A 21,433-nucleotide genomic window follows, 5' to 3' on the forward strand; every position below is an offset into this window, starting at 1 on the left:
AATGTGGATGAAATATTGCACTCATATTCCACCTCCAATTGAGGCCAATAAACCTCTTTGTGATTTCCAAAAGCCTCTTGTTGGCCTTGGCCACCTTTGGTTCTGCTTGGCACTGTATTGCCAACCCTTTACATGTTGGGGAAAATAGGCTATCCCTTCTGTTGCATCACTTAAAGATACTGTTCACCTGACTCCGATTGCCACTCCTTTGGTCAATGGGATTGCACGTTTTGTGCACTCTGACGGATGCCACAAAATCTGACTCTTTGGACCTCTGCCACGTGATCGCCCCAGATATACCACAGGATACCTTTCAACAAGTCACCTGCTTCTGTTCGCTCAGACTTTCCTTTTCTTCTGATGCAATGAAAAGATTTCTATACACAGGAGCATGAAAGGTATAAAAGAGACCTCGAGGCAACTTTTTCATGCAGAGGGTGGTACGTTTATGGAATGAGCTGCAATTCAGGCTGCAATGATTGAGAGTATGCTGGAGACAGATTTAATCAGGGCTTTGAAAATAATTATTTATGTATGGAAGGACCATGGGAAACAGCAGAGAAATGACACCAGAAGAGTTATTTTTAAATATCTTGGACAAATGTGACAAATTACCTTGTTCTCTGCTGGAACCATCTTATGATGGTATTTTTCAAATGGGTTTAAGCAACCGCAGACCTCGTGATTTCACTCAATAGTAAGCAGTTGCAACCGTTCACCCAACACACAAAGCATAATAAATTAATTTCAATAAACCATCAGAGAGATGTAGGGTGGTGTACAATACCAAACCATAGTCGTACCGTATGGAAACAGACCTTTCGATCCAAGCAGTCCATACTCCCAAAGAAAACTAGTCCCACCTGCCTACTCCTGGCCCATATCCCTCCAGACCTTTCCTATACATGTCCTTATCTAAATGTCTTCTATATGTGGTTCCGACTTTGCTGGCTTCGGGAAAAATCAGCCCAGGTTACTCGCAACTACACTTTGAAACTAACTGGTGCTACTGATTAATAATTCCAGTGACCAATACAATATAGCACTATCAGATTCCAGTCACATTGCTGCATGGGATGTATCACAATGGCCTTTGCTTTGGTTTGTGCGAGGTCATAAACTGCTGTCAACTGAAAGTTTATTGGCAGCAAGGAAACATCTACCTCATTTGCTGAAGGCCTTTGAGTGTAGTTGACCCAACCTGGGCGAAGCTACACTGGACTATTTTGAATTATTTCTTGGTATTTTTATTCATTATTTAAGCACACCAGTCCTTATTGTGTAGGTTTCTTCATGAAAGCTGTAAATGGCCATGCCATGAGACCACCTCACTGGAATTCGATTATATCGGGTACCCATCACCTCCATAAGTTGTGTTGACCCAACTAGAATGATGGAGTATTCTTCAGCGACTGTTGGTTAAAGTGAGGCACCTTTTATTCGCAACTTCACAGAAACCGACATTAAAGCAGTTTATAAGTAGAGTCATAGAGATGTACAGCATGGAAGCAGACCCTTCAGTCCAACCCGTCCATGCCGACCAGCTATCCCAACCCAATCTAGTCCCAACTGCCAGTGCCCGGCCCATATTCCTCCAAACTCTTCCTATTCATATACCCATCCAAATGCCTCTTAAATGTTGCAATTGTACCAGCCTCCACCACATCCTCTGGAAGCTCATTCCATACCCTCTGCGTGAAAAGGTTGCCCCTTAGGTCTCTCTTGTATCTTTCCACTCTCACCCTAAACCTCTGCCCTCGAGTTCTGGACTCCCCAACCCCAGGGAAAAGACTTTGTCTATTTATCCTATCCATGCCCCTCATAATTTTGTAAAACTCGAAGGTCACCCCTCACCCTCTGACGCTCCAGGGAAAACAGCCCCAGCCTGTTCAGCCTCTCCCTACAGCTCAAATCCTCCAACCCTGGCAACAGCCTTGTAAATTGTTTCTGAACCCTTTCAAGTTTCACAACATCTTTCCGATAGGAAAGAGACCAGAATTGCATGCAATATTCCAACAGTGGCCTAATCAATGTCCTGTACAGGCGCAACATGACCTCCCAACTCCTGTACTCAATACTCTGACCAATAAAGGAAAGCATACCAAACGCTGCCTTCACTATCCTATCTACCTGTGACTCCACTTTCAAGGAGCTATGAACCTGCACTCCAAGGTCTCTTTGTTCAGCAACACTCCCTAGGACCTTACCATTAAGTGTATAAGTCCTGCTAAGATTTGCTTTCCCAAAATGCAGCACCTCACATTTATCTGAATTAAACTCCACCTACCACTTCTCAGCCCATTGGCCCATCTGGTCCAGAGCCTGTTGTAATCTGAGGTAACCCTCTTCGCTGTCCACTGCACCTCCAATTTTGGTGTCATCTGCAAACATACTAACTGTACCTTTTATGCTCGCATCCAAATCATTTATGTAAAATGACAAAAGGTTGAGGGCCCAGCACCGATCCTTGTGGCACTCCACTGGTCACAGGCCTCCAGTCTGAAAAACAACCCTTCACCACCACCCTCTGTCTTCTACCTTTGAGCCAGTTCTGTATCCAAATGGCTAGTTCTCCTTGTATTCCATGAGATCTAGCCTTGCTAATCAGTCTAACATGGGGAACCTTGTCGAACGCCTTACTGAAGTCCATATAGATCACATCTACTGCCCTGCCCTCACCAATCTTCTTTGCTTCTTCATCAAAAAACTCAATCAAGTTTGTGAGACATGATTTCCCACGCATAAAGCCATGTTGACTATCCCGAATCAGTCCTTGCCATTCCAAACACATGTGCATCCTGTCCCTTAGGATTCCCTCCAACACCTTGCCCACCACCGAGGTCAGGCTCACTGGTCTATAGTTCCCCGGCTTGTCTTTCTCGCCCTTCTTAAACAGTGGCACCACATTTGCCAATCTCCAGTCTTGCAGCACCTCACCTGTGACTATCGATGATACAAATATCTCAGCAAGAGGCCCAGCAATCACTTCTCTAGCTTCCCACAGAATTCTCGGGTACACCTGATCAGGTCCTGGGGATTTATCCACCTTTAACTTTTTCAAGACATCCAACACTTCCTCCTCTGTAATCTGGACATTTTGCAAGATGTCACCATCTATTTCCCTATAGTCTATATCTTCAATGTACTTTTCCACAGCAAATACTGATCCAAAATATTCATTTAGTATCTCCCCCATTTTCCGTGGCTCCACACAAAGTCCGCCTTGCTGATCTTTGAGGGACCCTATTCTCTCCCTAGTTACCTTATTGTCCTTCATATATTTGTAAAACCCATTTGGATTCTCCTTAATTCTATTTGCCAAAGCTATCTCATGTCCCCATCTTGCCCTCCTGATTTCCCTCTAAAGAATACTCCTACTTTCTTTATAGTCTTCTAAGGATTCACTCGATCTATCCTGTCTATACCTGACATATGCTTTCTTTTTCTTAACCAAACCCTTAATTTCTTTAGTCATCCAGCATTCCCTATACCTACCAGCCTTCCCATAATTGTTTGATGCAAGTGCATAATGTGGAATATGGATTTAACACTAGCCACGCTTTATATCCTCTGGAAGCTGATGAATTGGATAAACCTGTGACTTAAATTTTATGAACTTATTTTTATGAGCATTATTAGACCATATATCTGCTGAGTGTCAATATGGTTGATGTACACTACTAAAATGTGCAAGCAAATTGCAGCATTCTCACCTGCAACTTTGACAAATATTTGTTTGTGAATAGCACTTTGTTTGGTAGATTTGTAATTAACTTACTTTCATGATTTATAGCAGTGAATGGTTGTGGATTGGAAACCTGCGGATTGGAAAGTCACCAGGTCATCAAATGCAAGAAAGTACTTCTGAATGGATAGCTGAACAGTTATCACTTTGAAATATTGTATTGGCATGCAACATTTTAATTCCATGATGGAAAGCAGTAATTTCACTGGCAGATGCAATTTATTTTAAGAGTGAAATAGTGCATTTTGAGAATGCATGTCTGAAGGAATGTCAATTCAGGGTAGGAAGACAAACAAGGAATGGCAGCAGAAGAGTACTGGGAAAAAAAAAACGACTGAAAGGTTTAGATGAATAGAAGAGACCTTTGGGTTTGAAATAAATTATTAATGAGTATGCAGGTTGATGAAGCTCATAAAAATAAAACACACTTTTGCTTTTCAAATGCAGAACACAGAATAAAAAAATAAGTGGAAGTGGTGTGAGACATTGTTTCTGCTGTACTCTGCAGCTTTGGGTGCACCATTATTACAAGTATATAGATACCATTTGTGTTCAGTAAGATGATACCGGAGATGGAAACCCATACTTATCAGAAAATGAATGAGTCACTGAAGCTATTCCTGCTGGATGGTTAAGAGGTGATTTAAATAAACCAAGGGAGTTAACGGTCAATAAGTGCTGTTCAGTTGTAATTAAAATGAGAGGGGGTTAAGAGACTTTAAGCAAATTATAGTCTAAAATATCACCTTCACTATTTATCTTTCTGTCTCTCTCATAAATTCACTGTAAATTCTCAATAGTGAAGTTATATAGGATAACAGTAGGTACTGTAGAGATACTATAAAGGTTGGCAGTTGGAAAAGTCGTTTGGTCTAGATGGCAGGCAGTCTTGGTTGCTGAGAGGAATAAATGTCAAAATATTAAAGCTCTGGTCACAATATTCCAATCTTCTTTTAATGGAAGTGACATCAGAGAACAGCAGAAATTATCAATGTTGTCACATCTGTTCAAAATGGGGCGAAAGAGCAAGGGTGAGATTGATTTGGGACCAAGGTGAAGTATGCTACTTTACAATCTGAAAGGCAGTATAGGAGGTGGCCATGGAAAGATTGAATATGTTCATTGTCATCTTCCAAAATTCTTTAGTTTGTTGAACAGTCCAGCAAATTGGTGGGTGACAAATATAACCCCACTGTTAAAGAAATGGGAGAGGGAAAAACCAGGAAATAAATACTAGTTACAAAATGCCAGTGTGTTTGCATTAAATCAACATGGATTTTTGAAAGAGAAATTGTCTTCAACAATCATATTGGAGTTTTTTTAAGAAGGGACTTAACTAGTAGAATAGTTGATGGAGAACCAATGGATGTGGTATATTTGTATTTTCAAAGTTTCTGATAAGAGGTAATGTTGCAAAATAAATGCATATTGTTGGTAATATATTGGCATGGATTGAGAATCGATTAGCTGACAGGAAATAGAGAGTAAGAATAAAGGGGTCATTATTGGAGCAGAAGGCAGTCACGAGTGGGGTACTGCATGGATCAGTGCTTCACCCAAGATATTCACAAATAGGTCAATGATTTAGATAAAAGAAATAAATGCAATATTTCCCAAGTTTTTTGATGACATAAACTAGGTGCGTTTGTGAGTGGTGAGGAGGTTGTAGAGAGAATTCTCCACTTTCGTAGGAAAGGCAAAATATTAGATAAAAGGTGGTAGATTGAGGAATGTTACTGTACAAAGGGACCTGAGTGTCCGTGAACACTGGTCATTGGAAGGAAGCATGCAGGTGCAGCAAGTAAGAAAGAAGCCAAATGGTACATTGACATGAATTACAGGAGAATTTGTCTGCAGGAGCACAAAATCTTGTTGCAGCTGTACAGCTGTGAGACAACACCTGGAGTATTGCATGCAGATTTGGTCTAATTTCTGAAGAAATAGTTTATTTGCCGTGAAAGGTGTACAGTAAATGCTCACCAGACTGATTACTGGAATGGCAAAGCTAGATGCAGGGATAATGTTTCCTCTCATTGTGAGATGCAGAACAAGGGGCTGTGGCCTCAGAATATGCAATAGGTACTTTTGGACTGAGATGAGAGGAAATTTCTTCCCCCAGACAGTAGTGAGCCTAAGATTCTTTACCCCTGAAGACTATGGATGACAACCCTCAAAGTATATTTAAGGAAGAAATAGATATATATCACCTAAAGGTGTATGGGAAGAAAGTGAGAGGATGGCGTTGAGATAGAGCCGTGATCAGATGGTGAAGTGAGCTGAATGACTCGCTCCTGTTGCTATTTTCTCTGTATCTGTGAATGGTTATTTTTCAGACTGGATAGTGCTGTGCTGTGTTTATGTCAGACATTGGACATTAAGATTATTGCTCTTTCTGATTATATACATGGGCAGCACAGTGGCTCAGTGGTTAGCGCTGCTGCCTCACAGTGCCAGAGATCTGGGTTCAATTCCAGCCTGGGGTGACGGTCTGTGTGGAGTGTGGATGTTCGCACAGTGTCTCCGTGGGTTTCTCTCAGTGCTCTGGTTTCCTCCCACAATCTAAAGATGCGCAGGTTAGGTGAGTTACCCATAGTGTTCAGGGATGTGTACGCTAGGTGCATTAGTTAGGTGGAATGTAGAGTAATAGTGTAAGAGAATGGGTTTGAGTGGGATACCCTTTGGAGGGTCAGTGTAGACTAATGGCCTGTTTCCACAATGTAGGGATTTTTTGACTAAAATCTGGACTTAAATACCCAGCCTATCATTTAACCTGCTACCCTCACGATTAACAACTTGAGAAGGGAAGGGTGTAGGGCTGAGGGAAGGAAGATGAAGGTGTGGGAGCAGGTGATAGATCGGAGAGAAGAGTGGAGTGGATAGATGGGAAAGACGATGGACAGGACAAGAGGGCAGTGCTGATTTGGAGGCTTAGGACTGGCATAAGGTGGGGGAGGGGAAATGAGGAAACTGTTGAAATCCATATTAATCCCATATGTTTGCAGGTTTGCAAGGCGGAAGATGAGGTGTTCTTCCTGCAGGCGTCAAGTGGTTAGAGTATGGCGATGGAGGAGGCCCAGTACCTGCATATCTTTGGTGGAGTGGAAGGGAGAATTGAAGGGTTCAGCCGCAGAGGGGTGGAGTTGGTGGGTGCAGGTGTCCCAGAGATGTTCTCTGAAATGATCTGAAAGTTGGCGTCCTGTCTCCCTGATGTAGAGGAGACCACATTGAGTACAACGGATATTGTAGATGATATTGTTGGAGGAACAGATAAATTTCTGTCAAATGTGGAAGGATATTTTGGGGCCTTGGGTAGAGCTGCGTGGGGAGGTATGGGTGCAGATTTTGCACTTCCTGTGGTTGGCAGGAGAAGGTGCCAGGAATGGAGTGTGGGTTGGTGGAGCATCTGGATCGGACAGCGGAATCGTGGAGGGCATGCTATCTCAGGATCGCTGTTAGAGGTGGGAAGGGAGGTATATTCCTAGTGGTGGACTCTGTTTGTAGGTAGCGGAAGTGGCGGAGGACAATGCAGTGTATGCGGAGTTTAGTTGGGTGGAAGGTGAGGACCAGCAGGGTTCTGTCCTTGTTGCATTGGGAGGGGTGGTTTGAGTTACTTTGAGGGAGGTAGTCTATTCGGGCATGGTAGCTTAGGGATCGCTGGGCGAAGTGTTGATGATTGTCTAAAAATGTAACTGGAATAATTGAAATGGTGAGCTGAATTGCAACATGATTTTGAGCTAATTTATGTACATATCTCTATTTGTGAGTGTAAACTTCTGTGCTGTAATCATCTGTATGCATTTCTACATGGAGGTACATTCATATGCGTGTTCTATCTGCGTGTATTACCAAGAAAATCATTATTTGCTGCTTCAGTGGACTATTTTTCTTTTTGCAACAAAATGTTTTCAGCAAATGATATCTGGTTCTCACACACAACACTCTCACACCCTTGTCCTTAGAGCTAGGCCGTGAGAGATCTAATATCACTAGCATCACATTGTGCAGTAAAAGAATAAGTAGCTTTTCTTGTCCTCTAAACTTTTCAACTGTACGAGAAAGCCATATCTATTCAAATGAACCTCTGTGCCTCCACAACTAATGGACATTATCCGTGTGCCTATCTACATTGTATATTATCCAAACGTAAAACTATTGTAATACTTCCTTTGCCACATTTCATTTACGTGACACAAACATTCAGTTGGTAAATAAGTGGCTGCAACAACACATTGCCCTTTGCCTTTTGTCAAAAAGCAGCATATCTTTTGACTTGCCTGAACATTGCTATGGGAGATTTGCTAGCAATATCCAGGTTTTGCGATTTGTGTACACTCTTATGAGTTCTCACATCATCTACTGTAAATAGAATGTTGATATGAAAGCTTTTTTCTTTCAATAAATGGTGAAAAAGGCAGAATGTATGGAATATTCAGAAAATGTATTGAACTAGGAATACGAGAGCCACAATACAAATTGGCTCCTCAAATGAAATGTGCACAAAGAAACGAAGAGACTGGCCTCTAGTCTGAATAATTTTAAATTAACATTGAGCACTGGTTAATGTGTAGTCTTAAAGTAAACTCACCAACTCTTCAGAAAATAACATACTTAACTCAAATATTGTCAAGTGTGTGCAGAGTTGAGGGATTGTGCCACATCTTTGCAATGCCTCACATTGTCAGAATTCAAGACTCCTGACCACAATTGTTTCTCTAAACCATTCTGCTCGACTCCCTCTGGTGTTATTGATAAGAATGTATGGCTGAAGCCTTATGGCAAGACTGATGGTAGGATTTTGTAGTATTAAGTAATTAATGAAGTTTGTAGCAAGTGTAAATGGGAATTTTTTTTGATAGGTACCTGGTGAAATGTTTTGCAGTATATAAAATTGCTATCGTAAATTTGAGACTTAGTGTGCAACTCCATGGGAGATTTCATCACGGTATATAACATATGCATGCACACGGTACATACTTAATACCTTCATATCATCATTAGGCTTGAGACTCCTGAGTTCATCCAAGGCCAAGGCACACATTGCACGCATCATGTATTTCTCATCTCTGTAAATTGATATGTCTCCGGTCCATGCAACATCTTTTTATACCATATTTTTCTAATAATTTCTTGAATGATACATTGCAACATAAGTTACTGTTTATTTCAAATCAATAGCATTTGGTTACTGTTTATAAGAAATTTCAATGTCATCCATCTTGCTTTTATTTTGATCTTGTAATAAATTGCAATCCATATGCAATGCTGCTCATAAAATACACTCACTCCCCTTCGTAAATCTAATACAGTCTCACATTTCCATCCTAGTGACATTCTTAATCTTAGTTATGCTAATATAAGATCGGCATATTACGACGGAAGTAGTGAATTAAAAAGGTAGAAAATAAACCAATGAGATCTGAGTTTACATTTCAGTCGATCTACCAATGAATTGTACATATTGGCCTGAATTTGCCAGTCTCTGGATAGTCAGAAACCGGACGTACCATGACAAATGCACATCAGGAGCTCTTGGAAGTCTTGATGTACTGACAATGAGGTAATAGCCTGGGAAGTTTAAACTGGTTCTGTTGGGATGGATCCTAGGTCAGAAGTTTTGCTGGAAAAGCCCTGGGAAGGGAAGTGACCATCTTCCTGTCTGATCTGGATCAAAAATAGCAATTCTGACTTCCCAGTTTAAAATAATCAGGTGATAATCTCAAAACTTCTCCTAAACCGCCAAACAAAAAGTTAGTACCACAACATTCCACTACTCTGGATGGACACAGCTCCAACAATACTCGAGAGCGTGAGTACCATCCAGAATAGTTTAGTGAGAACACATTGGAGATTTAAGATGATGTGACCAGGAACAGAGACTTTTAGTTATGAGGAATGATTAGTTGGTCTTGGGCTGTTTCTTTACAACTTTAAAAGGGTGGTTTAATTGAAATATATTTTTAAAAGGTGAGAGGCCAACATGGAGTGGACAGGATGAATTTATTTGCATCTTCAAGGTGGTCAACAACCAGAGGTATGAATTTTAAGTCTTTTTGCAGAAGAATTAAAGCGAATGTTTCATCCATACATTGGCAGGGATCGGGAATCGCCCTTAAGTGTGTCCAAGGCAGGAACTTTCAGCAGTTTTAAAAAGTGCTTGAACATGCATTTGAAACTCAAACTTACAGATGAGTATCTGAATTGTGGAATTAGGCTCGTTAACTTTTTTGAGTGGCACAGGTTGAAGGGTCTTGGCTGTCCTGTAAACTTCTATAATGCAACAATTATTGTTCAGTACCTCATCTGGTTTATGCATCCACCCTCTCCAACATTGGTGTTCTACAACTGCAGATCGTGAGAGCTGCAGTGGTCCTTCCAACAATTGCCAAGGATTCTTCAGGGAAAAAAACTCCAAAACACTCAACTTTGATCATCTGAGATTAAGATCAGTCACAAAGGCGCACCATTGCAACATGTCACCTTCAACTGAGCAGTACTGTCGAGCAGCTTCAACCAATGGACTGAACTACATGGTACAGAAAGAAACCTCACTACCGCCTTCCTGAGGACCACAAAAAATGAGCAATATATGCTGGGCTTGCCTAGATGCTCAAAATTAATATAAATAAAAGAAGCAAGTCAGAACAATTGTGCTGAGTACAGTCTGATATAGTTCATATTTTCCATGAAGGTCATAAGAAAGATGAGCTTTGATGTGCCTAAAGGGGCAACTCATTTTTTTTTATAACTCAATTCAAATTTCAGAATGGTTATTCACTATAATGACATTCTTAAGTTTCCGTCATACAGTCCAGTTCAGCCATCCCAGAACATAAATGCAATCAGAATAAGTTTTCCAAAAACTGCTTCAAAGTCACCCTTAATCTGTAAACTCTACATTACTTGAAACTTTCTGAAAAAATTAAGACCGCTAAATAGCCCATGAACAAATTAGTTTATTAATCTTTTTAAAGTTGAATCAAGTTAATTCATTCAGTCAACAGTTAATAAGCATGACTTACTCAAAGGCATAAAGTAAGCTTTAAAACTGGTTAACTAGTTCTAACTCCAAAAAAATTACATTAAAACTTACTTGTAATCAAAGCTCATTGCTTCAAGCAATTAATTTCGTTATTCATTTACTAAATCCCTTGTGTAGAATTGCACTGCTTAAGATAAGAACTAATTTACAAGATGCAATTAATTTATGTCTTATGATTATTTATGACTTCAAAACTCAGTAAGATATTTACAGTAATTTGTAATACTTGGTCTGCAACATCACAGAGATAATATTGATTACGATGCAATTGTAGGAATTGACCTATAACTTACCTGATTAAAGCTTAACAAAATTTGCAGTCTTCCTTGATGATGTAATCTTATTTTGTAATGAGTACTTTGTAAAGGCAAGGTCGACAGTAATTATTCCTTTTGCAGGGCTTATGGTGTTTAATTATACCATTGCTAAGCAATTTGTTGTACTTTTCCACAAGAAAAATGCTGTGTCACCACAAACTGTTATTCTCAAAGTGATGAGTTAGTTTTGGTGAAGGCAGTAAACTCCTACACAAAAGGATTCAAAAACACCTAAGGGAGAAACAGAAATGTAAGTCCAAGTTCGACTAAGTAACTATGAAGCAACAGGTCATTGAAATGTGAACATTATTGCCAGTCCTCCTCAATAAATGAAGTTTGATGTTGTGATGGTCTCAAGATTGGGAAAAAAGAGCATAAAAGAGACTGTTAAATAAACAAACATCTAGATCTGTCATGTCCTGGCTGTGATGACTGTCCAATACGATAAATTCCATCTGTCTCACACTCAATTTTCATAAGGCAGTTTGACCAGGAAAGAGCTTCCATAATTTAGAGAAAACTAAGCAAATATTTTGACTGTCAGACTGCATTGTAACAAATGGTGAAGCAGTAAGACGAAAGTTTTCACATCTTCTGTGCAATTCTTTGGCAAGATATGTCCTGAGAGCATCATAGAAGCTGAATTGATGTTAATTCGTGACACTGGAAAGATCATGGCAGTTATATGTATGTTCCTATTTGCCTAACAGGGTGAGAAATCTGCTTTATGCTAAAGTTATCTGAATAAATCAACAACATTTTAATTTTTGTCTGTTACCCAGCATCCGGGGGCAGGGTGGTTATCTCAGTTGGCTAGCTGGTAAAGATGTAATTCAGATTAATGCCAAAAATGTAGGTTCCATTCCTGCTCCAGCTGAGATAGATTTGGAACTTGTCTCCTTGCCCTGCCCTGGGAGTGGAAGGCAATTGGAAAACACCACTGGAAAACTCTGCTAAGAAAACAGCCAAGAATGAAGAATCATTTGAAAACGTGTCAAGAACCTGCCTCCAGGCAGAGCATTCATGGAAATGGATCTCCTCCTAATCTAAAATCTATCATTTGAGTCCTTTCAAATCAGAATTACATCAAAGGTTGCTTATTTTCACAGCATCAAAGCACTAGTCCTAATATGGAGCTGACTGCGTTTCGATAATTAGTGAGGCACTACTATAGGAAAATAATGTGAATAGAACTATTGAAGCTAGTGTTGAGAGGCCACTCCCAGTGCTCTAAACACTGACCAAACAGAGGGACTTGAAATCCAACAAGTTGAAGCATGAGGTAGATTTACGCAATGCCCTGGCCTGTACTGTGAGTAGGAGACTTGAGTAGGACAGTCGTGCTCATCTCAGGGTTGAGCACCTTGAACTTAAGGTGACTATCTCCAGGTCTGAATTACAGAAGCTGCTTCACATTTCATCTGAAGTAACTAAGCCTTGCCCTGCAATAGGATCAACACTATCAAATCTTGTAACATGAAATGTGTTGGGGCCTAAATTGTACACTATTGCCCAAAAATGGGCATGGGATTGCAAAGTACCATTAATTTGCTCAAATTGACTGCAATGTGGTCAAGTTTGTTCTTATTGAATAAGCTCTCTCGTTCCAATCACTATAGTTTTTACAGAGCCAAGTGGATCTCACTGATTATGAAATCCTTCAATGGGGTTGTTAACCTTGCCCAATCAGGGAGTCCTGGCTGACTTACAAACAAGGGATTCAGAAGGGCTGCTTAGTGTAGGGTTGAAAAGTGTGGTGCTGGAAAAGCGCAGCAGGCCAGGCAGCATCCGAGGAGCAGGAGACTCTACGTTTCGGGCATAAGCCCTTCTTCAGGAATGAGGCTGGTGTGCCAAGCGGGCTGAGATAAAACGTGGGGGGTGGGGGGTGGAGGGGGGGGGTGCAGTGTGGAGGAGGAGGGGCACTGGGAATACAATTGGTGGAAGGAGGTGAAGGTGTGGGAGGGGGAGTTAAAGTGCTCCCCTCCCACTCTGCCAAGGACATCCAAGTCCTTGGCCTCCTCCATCGCCAGACCCTGGTCACACGAAGCCTGGAGGAAGAGCACCTCATCTTCCGCCTAGGAACACTCCAACCACACGGGATGAATGTAGATTTCTCCAGCTTCCTCATTTCTCCTGCCCCCAACCTTATCTCAGTCCCAATCCCCGGATTCAGCACCGCCCTCTTGACCTGCAATCTTCTTCCCGACCTCTCCGCCCCTACCCCCTCTCCGGCCTATCACTCTCACCCTCACCTCCTTACACCTATTGTATTCCCAGCGCCCCTCCTCCTCCATTCCCCCCCCCACCACCCCCCACCACCCCCCACCTTTTATCTCAGCCCGCTTGGCACACCAGCCTCATTCCTGAAGAAGGGCTTATGCCCGAAACGTCAATTCTCCTGCTCCTCAGATGCTGCCTGGCCTGCTGCGCTCTTCCAGCACCACACTTTTCAACTTTGGTCTCCAGCATCTGCAGTCCTCACTTTCTCTTTAGTGTAGCAACTGGCTTTGAGTTGGCTGGTCAGAGTCTATGTGCACATTTAAATAAAAGATTACTTGGTGCTGGTCTCTCTCAAGTTATTTCACAAACCATGCCATCCAAAGGCTGGACTTTTTCATAGGAGACCAATATCGCCAATGAATGACACAGTAAAAATAGTCCTGCATTGCTTTGTCGATGCCTGCGTTTCATAAAGTGAAGCATATTGTGACTGAAGCAAGTTCTACAAATCACAAAATATATCTAATCTGAGAAAGAGCGGTGAAAAGCAGTATATAGGAGAGGGTGGACTCTCGAAATTTTAGCTACTGCACTTGAAGCTTTGCTCGAACCAGTCTATCAATTGGAGTTCATACCTAGCGTCTGCTTCCCTTCTGTAGTGTTTGTAATGAGGCGGCCCTCACAGAATAAGAGGTCCCTGATTTGACCAGGTTAACCGCCCCAATCCAGGAGCCCTGGTTGACAGATACAAACAAGAGTGTCAGAGGTTCTGTTCACTCTGAGAGCTGGCTCTGAGGAAGCAGAATCAGTGTCAAGGACACTCCAAATGTAAGTAAGGGGTGACTTGGTGATAGCATATGGCCTCTGTGCAGTTACTTCACCCACAACCTGACAGACTTAACACAATTGCAGCCTACACAGCCACATTTCGCAGGTTGCCTATATTGCCACCTTGTCAACAGTGATAGCCATGTTAAGCAAATAGATTATGTGGCACTCACTGAATCTACTCACTTCTCTCTAGTAGGTAAAGTTGATTGATAACTGGAAGCAGCAGGAACTAACCAGTGGGAGACAGGGGTGACTGAATCTCTTGGCCACAATGAAAGAAATGGTGCTGGGCATTATTTTGTTTGCTATTGCTGAGGCCATGGGTGGGAATAATTAAACCAACTAAAATGATGATTCCCTCCTGCCTAATCCTCTCCTCATCCCACTTGTCCTTCATCCTGCTTGCTCTTCTGGTTAATACATTTTGATGGTGTTGGCATTTTTTGGTCCCTTCTCCATTTCAAGTGCCCAAGAGTAGCAACTGGACTAGCCGCAGGGGGAAGACCCATTGATACAAATGGTGATGAGCACTGACACCTGATTTTGTACAGGCAGGCCACCACTGGCAGAATGAGGTGTATCCAACTCATTGAAAAAAATGCCTCAGTGGCGTCTTTCCTATGCAACAATTGGTAGATTACCAAGTGTTGCAGATTGTCTATATGGAGCAAGAAAAGCTTAAGATCTTATTTCCATGGTCACCTTTACAGTTACAGATGGTGTTCCCCTCCCCCGCCACCTCCGCCTGCACTGAGTGGGTTAAACATTTCAAGTAGGTTATCCTTACTCGAGCACAGGTGGCTGGTACACTATAACTACCTGATGAACCACTCTGCGGGGATTCTGTTCAATCTTCCAGTCCTGCAGTGCTCTAAACATAATGCTTATTAGTGCGCACATGTTTGTGAGCAACTGGTTGGACCAGAAGAATTTGAAGTTCTTCGCCGACTGCAATACTCCCTGTGGTCATTTGCAACTTGAAGGACATCAGCAAAAACTTTTTCATTCTTTGGGACATAGGTGTAGCTGGCAAGGGAAGCATTTGTGGCTCATCCCTAATTACCCTTGAGTTAAGTGGCTTGGTTAGCCACTGCAGAGGTCAGTTCGGAGGGTGAACATGTTGCTGTAGGTCTGGAGTCACATGGAGGCCAGACTAGGTAAGAATGGCAGCTTTCTTTTCCCCCGTAGGGTACATTAGTGAACTTGATATTTTTTTGCGAAAATCAATGATGGTTTATGGTTGTGGTCTTTGAGACAATCTTTCAACTAAATTTTTTATCAGTTGAGCCTAAGTTTGACCAGCTGGAGTGGTGGGATTTGATCTCATTTCATCACAGAATTAGCCCAGTCCTCTGGATTAGTAATCCAGTGACCTTGCCATGATGTGACTGTCTTCCCTTAATATGTGTCATTCCACTTAATTAGTACATTGGAGGTTGTATATGAGTGGGCATTAGAGAGAGTGCCTGCTTCAACTGTTAAGCTTTTCTGGATTAGAAGAGGCAGTTAACTGGCTCACAATGTGAAAAGATGCTTCTGTACTCCATGTTGTTTGACATCATGATGTTCCTATTTTCCTGAAACATTCACTGTATCTAGTACTATTGTATGGCACTTTTCACAGGACCTCTGGGACTTAGTAGACCATAGTGTATCGCTTTAACCAATCAGTTTAATGGATCTTTATTGAACCATGTAGAGTCCAAGCTGTTGGTTTGAAAAGTGAATTCAATGGCAAATCACATACAGAAATTTAAATAAAATAGCAAGTTTGAATTAAGAGAGCTAGAAAGAAAAAGTAGTCAAAAATGTATACCTTTCTTCAAAAGCAGTCGTGATTGTAACAAGGCCAGCCAAATGGACCTCAGAATCTGAGTTCCCTGATTGGGGCTGTTAATCTGGTATAGTTAAGGAGCCCTGGCTGACATATAAACAAGAGTGTCGGAGGTTCTGTCCGCTTTGACAGCTGGCTCTGAGGGAGCTCGATCAGTGCTAAGGACAGAGCACATGTAAATAAAGGATAACTCGGTGACGGAGTACTGGCCTCTGTGGACTTATTTCAAGTGCATCAATTAAATTCTGAAGGATTTATACTCCACAATTGTTAAAGTTAATTTTCAATGCCAGAAAGGTGGTTTACCACAAATTGTGCTTTGTGTCATTGTCAGAAACGGACAAAGCTTAATCTGTTCTGTCAGTACAGTGACTTATACCTTTTAATCCATTTGAAATGGGAATCAAGTGGTGAGATACTGCTTTGAACATTCTTAGGAGGAGCAGTGCATCTCTGATAGCACTTTTAAATTTATAGTTATTTTTATAATGTACGTCTCTTTTCTTTGGAAGTTCCTGTCAGATGGGCCTATAACGAACAGTAAATGCTGTTTGCCTCACCATTATTTTCAAATCAAACTCTGGGCCAATGATGTATCAGTGACCATTATGGTAAGAGACATTGTCCTATTGCGTGCAAACCTGGAACCTTTCTCTTTGGTTTAAATTTCCAGACATTTGAACTTATTGTACCGGTCAGATGTACCAGTCAACACAGTCATAGAGTCATAGAGATGTAGAGCATGGAAACAGACCCTTTGGTCCAACCCATCCATGCCGACCAGATATCCCAACCCCATCTAGTCCCACCTGCCAGCACCCGGCCCATATCCTTCCAAACCCTTCCTATGTTCATATACCCATCCAAATGTCTCTTAAATGTTGCAATTGTACCATCCTCCACCACATGCTCTGGCAGCTCATTCCATATGCATACCACCCTCTGCATGAAGAAGTTGCCCCTTAGGTCTCTTTTATATCTTTCCCCTCACGCCATAAACCTATGCCCTCGAGTTCTGGACTCCCTGACCCCAGGGAAAAGATTTTGTCTATTTATCCTATCCATGCCCTCATAATTTTGTAAACCTCTATAAGGTCAATCCTCAGCCTCCAACTCTCCAGGGAAAGCAGCCCCAGCCTGTTCAGCCTCTCCCTATAGCTCAAATCCTCCAACCCTTGCAACATCCTTGTAAATCTTTTCTGAACCCTTTCAAGTTTCACAACAACTTTCCGATAGGAAGGAGACCAGAATTGCACGCAATATTCCAACAGTGGCCTAACCAATGTCCTGTATCGCCGCAACATGACCTCCCAACTCCTGTGCCCAATACTCTGACCAATAAAGGAAAGCATATCAAACACCGCCTTCACTATCCTATCTACCTGCGACTCCACTTTCGAGGAGCTATGAACCTGCACTCCAAGGTCTCTTTGTTCAGCAACACTCCTTAGGACCTTACCATTAAGTGTATAAGTCCTGCTAAGATTTGCTTTCCCAAAATGCAGCACCTCGCATTTATCTGAATTAAACTCCATCTGCCACTTCTCAGCCCATCTGGTCCAGATCCTGTTGTAATCTGAGGTAACCCTCTTCGCTGTCCACTACACCTCCAATTTTGGTGCCATCTGCAAACTTACTAACTGTACCTCTTGTGCTTGTATCCTAATCATTTATGCAAATGGAAAAAAGTAGAGGACCCAGCACCGATCCTTGTGGCACTCCACTGGTCACAGGCCTCCAGTCTGAAAAACAACCCTCCACCACCACTATCTGTTTTCTACCTTTGAGTCAGTTCTGTATCCAAATGGCTAGTTCTCCCTTTATTCCATGATCTCTAACCTTGCTAAACAGTCTCCCATAGGGAACCTTGTCAAACGCCTTACTGAAGTCCATATAGATCACATCTACTGCTCTGCCCTCATCAATCTTCTTTGTTACTTCTTCAAAATACTCAATCAAGTTTGTGAGACATGATTTCCCACGCACAAAGCCATGTTGACTATCCCTAATCAGTCCTTGCCTTTCCAAATATATGTACATCCTGTTCCTCAGGATTCCCTCCAACAACTTGCCCACCACTGAGGTCAGGATCACCAGTCTATAGTTCCCTGGCTTGTCTTTACTGCCCTTAAACAGTGGCACCACGTTTGCCAACCTCCAGTCTTCCGGCACCTCACCTGTGACTATCGATGATACAAATATCTCAGCAAGAGGCCCAGCAATCAATTCTCTAGCTTCCCACAGAGTTCTTGGGTACACCTGATCAGGTCCTGGGGATTTATCCACCTTAACCCGTTTCAAGACATCCAGCACTTCCTCCTCTGTAATCTGGACATTTTGCAAGATGTCACCATCTATTTCCCTACAGTCTATATCTTCCATATCATTTTCCACAGCCAATACTGATGAAAAATATTCATTTAGTATCTCCCCCATTTTTTTGTGGCTCCACACAAAGGCCGCCTTGCTGATCTTTGAGGGGCCCTATTCTCTCCCTAGTTACCCTTTTGTCCTTAATATATTTGTAAAAACCCTTTGGATTCTCCTTAATTCTATTTGCCAAAGCTATCACATGTCCCCTTTTTGTCCTCCTGATTTCCCCCTTAAGTATACAAATTAAATAGACAAACAAGAATTTTGAGGAACAAGAAAGATTTTCTATCTCAAAACATGTATCTTCTATTTTCTCAATATTCCCCGCACTCTTTCTTGACAAAATTAAACGCAGTCATCCTTTAGAATTGTTTCTATGTTCTCTCATTAGAATGAACAGGAAGGAAATTAAAGGCTGCAGAAATGTGCAAATGGAAATCTCTGGCCATTCTATCAATGCAAAGCAGACAGCTTTCAGACATCCAAGAGCTGGCGCAAACTTATCTCTGGAAGCAGTTTGCAAAGATTCCAATAACTGCTGTAGAGAATGCTCAAAGTACACAACAGGTCAATAAGTGTCATAACGATAAGATAAAGAGAAAGATCTGGGTGTCATCCTTGTCAAGAAACAGGCATATATCAACCTGAAGTATTGATGGCATTTCAGTAGAAATCCTTAATGGACTTGCTTCATTGTTATTTAACTCTATGCTTATGCTTGCTTTCTTATTGAAAATTAATGAAGGAATCTCAAATTTAGATTTCCTGGGTTAGGAGACACCATTGAAAGTTGAATTAGCTCAGTTTTGTTTCTGTCTGAGACTTGAGCCTCTTTGCTTTTACCTGAAGTCTGTTGCTGAAGGACAGGGCATTAAAAATTGGGCCACCAATTCTGCCGATTGATTACTGCTTAATGACTCTTTGAGTCTATGTTAAATGTTCAATTTGTTATTTTGTGTTCGTCCAAACAATATTTTGAATCCTGAAGCACAATATAATTTTCAACTTTGTTTCTTTTTCACTTTGATCATGTGTTACCATCTCTGTGCAGTTAGGTATCTGTCATTTATTTGAAACGAATGAAATGTATTTCCAAAGCAAGCCATTCAGTCATATATCACCTCAAACTTGCCACCATTGTTTGAAGGTGATATTGTTTCTACATTTGTGATACATTTGATAAAATTCACCCATGCTCCATTAAATTGCAATCATAAAATTAGTTGTCAACTATATTTATAAATGATGCCTTGTGATACAACAATGTTTTGGACCATTTGCACCCCCTGAAATAAGTCTTATGTGGGCATTTTATCCACAATTAGAATATAGTTGTATTAGAACACTAAATTCTAATGGCAGTGGTAATGTTTTAATGCTTAGTGCCTTCAAATAACATTTTCTGTCTACGTTTTTGGTTCTTAATCATTTCAAGTAAGTGGCTTGGCATTTCTACAAAAGGAATGGACTGAATCTTCCTTGCGCACAACAAGGAAGATTTTACAATTGGGGGAAGGGAAATTACGATGCTGTAAGACAGGATTTGAGGAGCATACGTTGGGAGCATAGGCTATCAGGGAAGGATGTGGTGGAAATGTGGAACTTTTTCAAGGAGCAGATATGACGTGTCCTTGATATGTATGTACCGATCAGGCAGGAAAGAAATAGTCGTGTGAGGGAGCCTTGGTAGACGAGGGAGGTTGAATGTCTAGTAAAGAGGAAGAAGGAGGCTTACATAAGGTTGAGGAAACAGGGTTCAGACAGAGCAGTGGAGGGATACAGGATAGCCAGAAGGGACCTGAAGAAAGGGATTAGGAGAGCTAAGAGAGGGCAAGAAAAATCCTTGGCGGATAGGATCAAGGATAACCCCAAGGCATTCTATGCGTATGTGAGAAACCTGAGAATGACAAGAATGAGGGTAGGTCCGATCAAGGACAGTAGTGGGAGACTGTGTATTGAGTCGGAAGAGATAGGAGAGGTCTTGAACAAGTACTTCTCTTCAGTATTTACGAACGAGAGGGACCGTATTGTTGAAGAGGAGAGTGTGAAACGGACTGATAAGCTAGAAGAGATACCTGTTAGGAAGGAAGATGTGTTGGACATTTTGAACAACTTGAGGATAGACAAGTCCCCCGGGCCTGACGGGATATATCCTAGGATTATGTGGGAAGCAAGAGAGGAAATTGCAGTACCGTTGGCAATGATCTTCTCGTCTTCACTGGCAACGGGGGTGGTACCAGGGGACTGGAGAGTAGCGAATGTTGTGCCCCTGTTCAAAAAAGGGAATAGGGATAACCCCGGGAATTACAGGCCAGTTAGTCTTACTTCTATGGTAGGCAAAGTAATGGAAAGGGGACTGAGGGATAGGATTTACGAGTATCTGGAAAGACACTGCTTGATTAGGGACAGCCAGCACGGATTTGTGAAGGGTAGGTCTTGCCTTACAAGTCTTATTGAATTCTTCGAGGAGGTGACCAAGCATGTGGATGAGGGTAGAGCAGTGGATGTAGTGTACATGGATTTTAGTAAGGCATTTGATAAGGTTCCCCATGGTAGGCTTATGCGGAAAGTCAGGAGGCATGGGATAGAGGGAAATTTGGCCAATTGGATAGAAAACTGGCTAACCGGTCGAAGGCAGAGAGTGGTGGTAGATGGTAAATATTCAGCCTGGAGCCCAGTTACAAGTGGAGTTCCGCAGGGATCAGTTCTGGGTCCTCTGCTGTTTGTAATTTTTATTAATGACTTAGATGAGGGAGTCGAAGGGTGGGTCAGTAAATTTGCAGATGATACGAAGATAGGTGGAGTTGTGGACAGTGGGGAGGGCTGTTGTTGGCTGCAGAGGGACTTAGATATGATGCAGAGCTGGGCTGAGGAGTGGCAGATGGAGTTCAACCCTGCCAAGTGTGAGGTTGTCCATTTTGGAAGAACAAATAAGAATGCGGAATACAGGGTTAATGGTAGGGTTCTTAGTCAGGTGGAGGAACAGAGGGATCTTGGGGTCTATGTACAGAGATCTTTTAAGGTTGCCACTCAGGTGGATAGAGTTTGTAAGAAGGCCTATGGAGTATTATCGT

General features: G+C 41.8%; 1 protein-coding gene across 4 annotated transcripts in view; it reads left to right on the forward strand.

Annotated features, from left to right (window-relative positions):
* The window catches only part of LOC140483870 (metabotropic glutamate receptor 7-like), a 751,467-nt gene that overhangs the window by 440,298 nt on the left and 289,736 nt on the right, over positions 1-21,433 (forward strand). The window lies entirely within an intron of this gene.

Source organism: Chiloscyllium punctatum, chromosome 12 (assembly GCF_047496795.1).
Source record: "Chiloscyllium punctatum isolate Juve2018m chromosome 12, sChiPun1.3, whole genome shotgun sequence".
Lineage (NCBI taxonomy): Eukaryota > Metazoa > Chordata > Chondrichthyes > Orectolobiformes > Hemiscylliidae > Chiloscyllium > Chiloscyllium punctatum.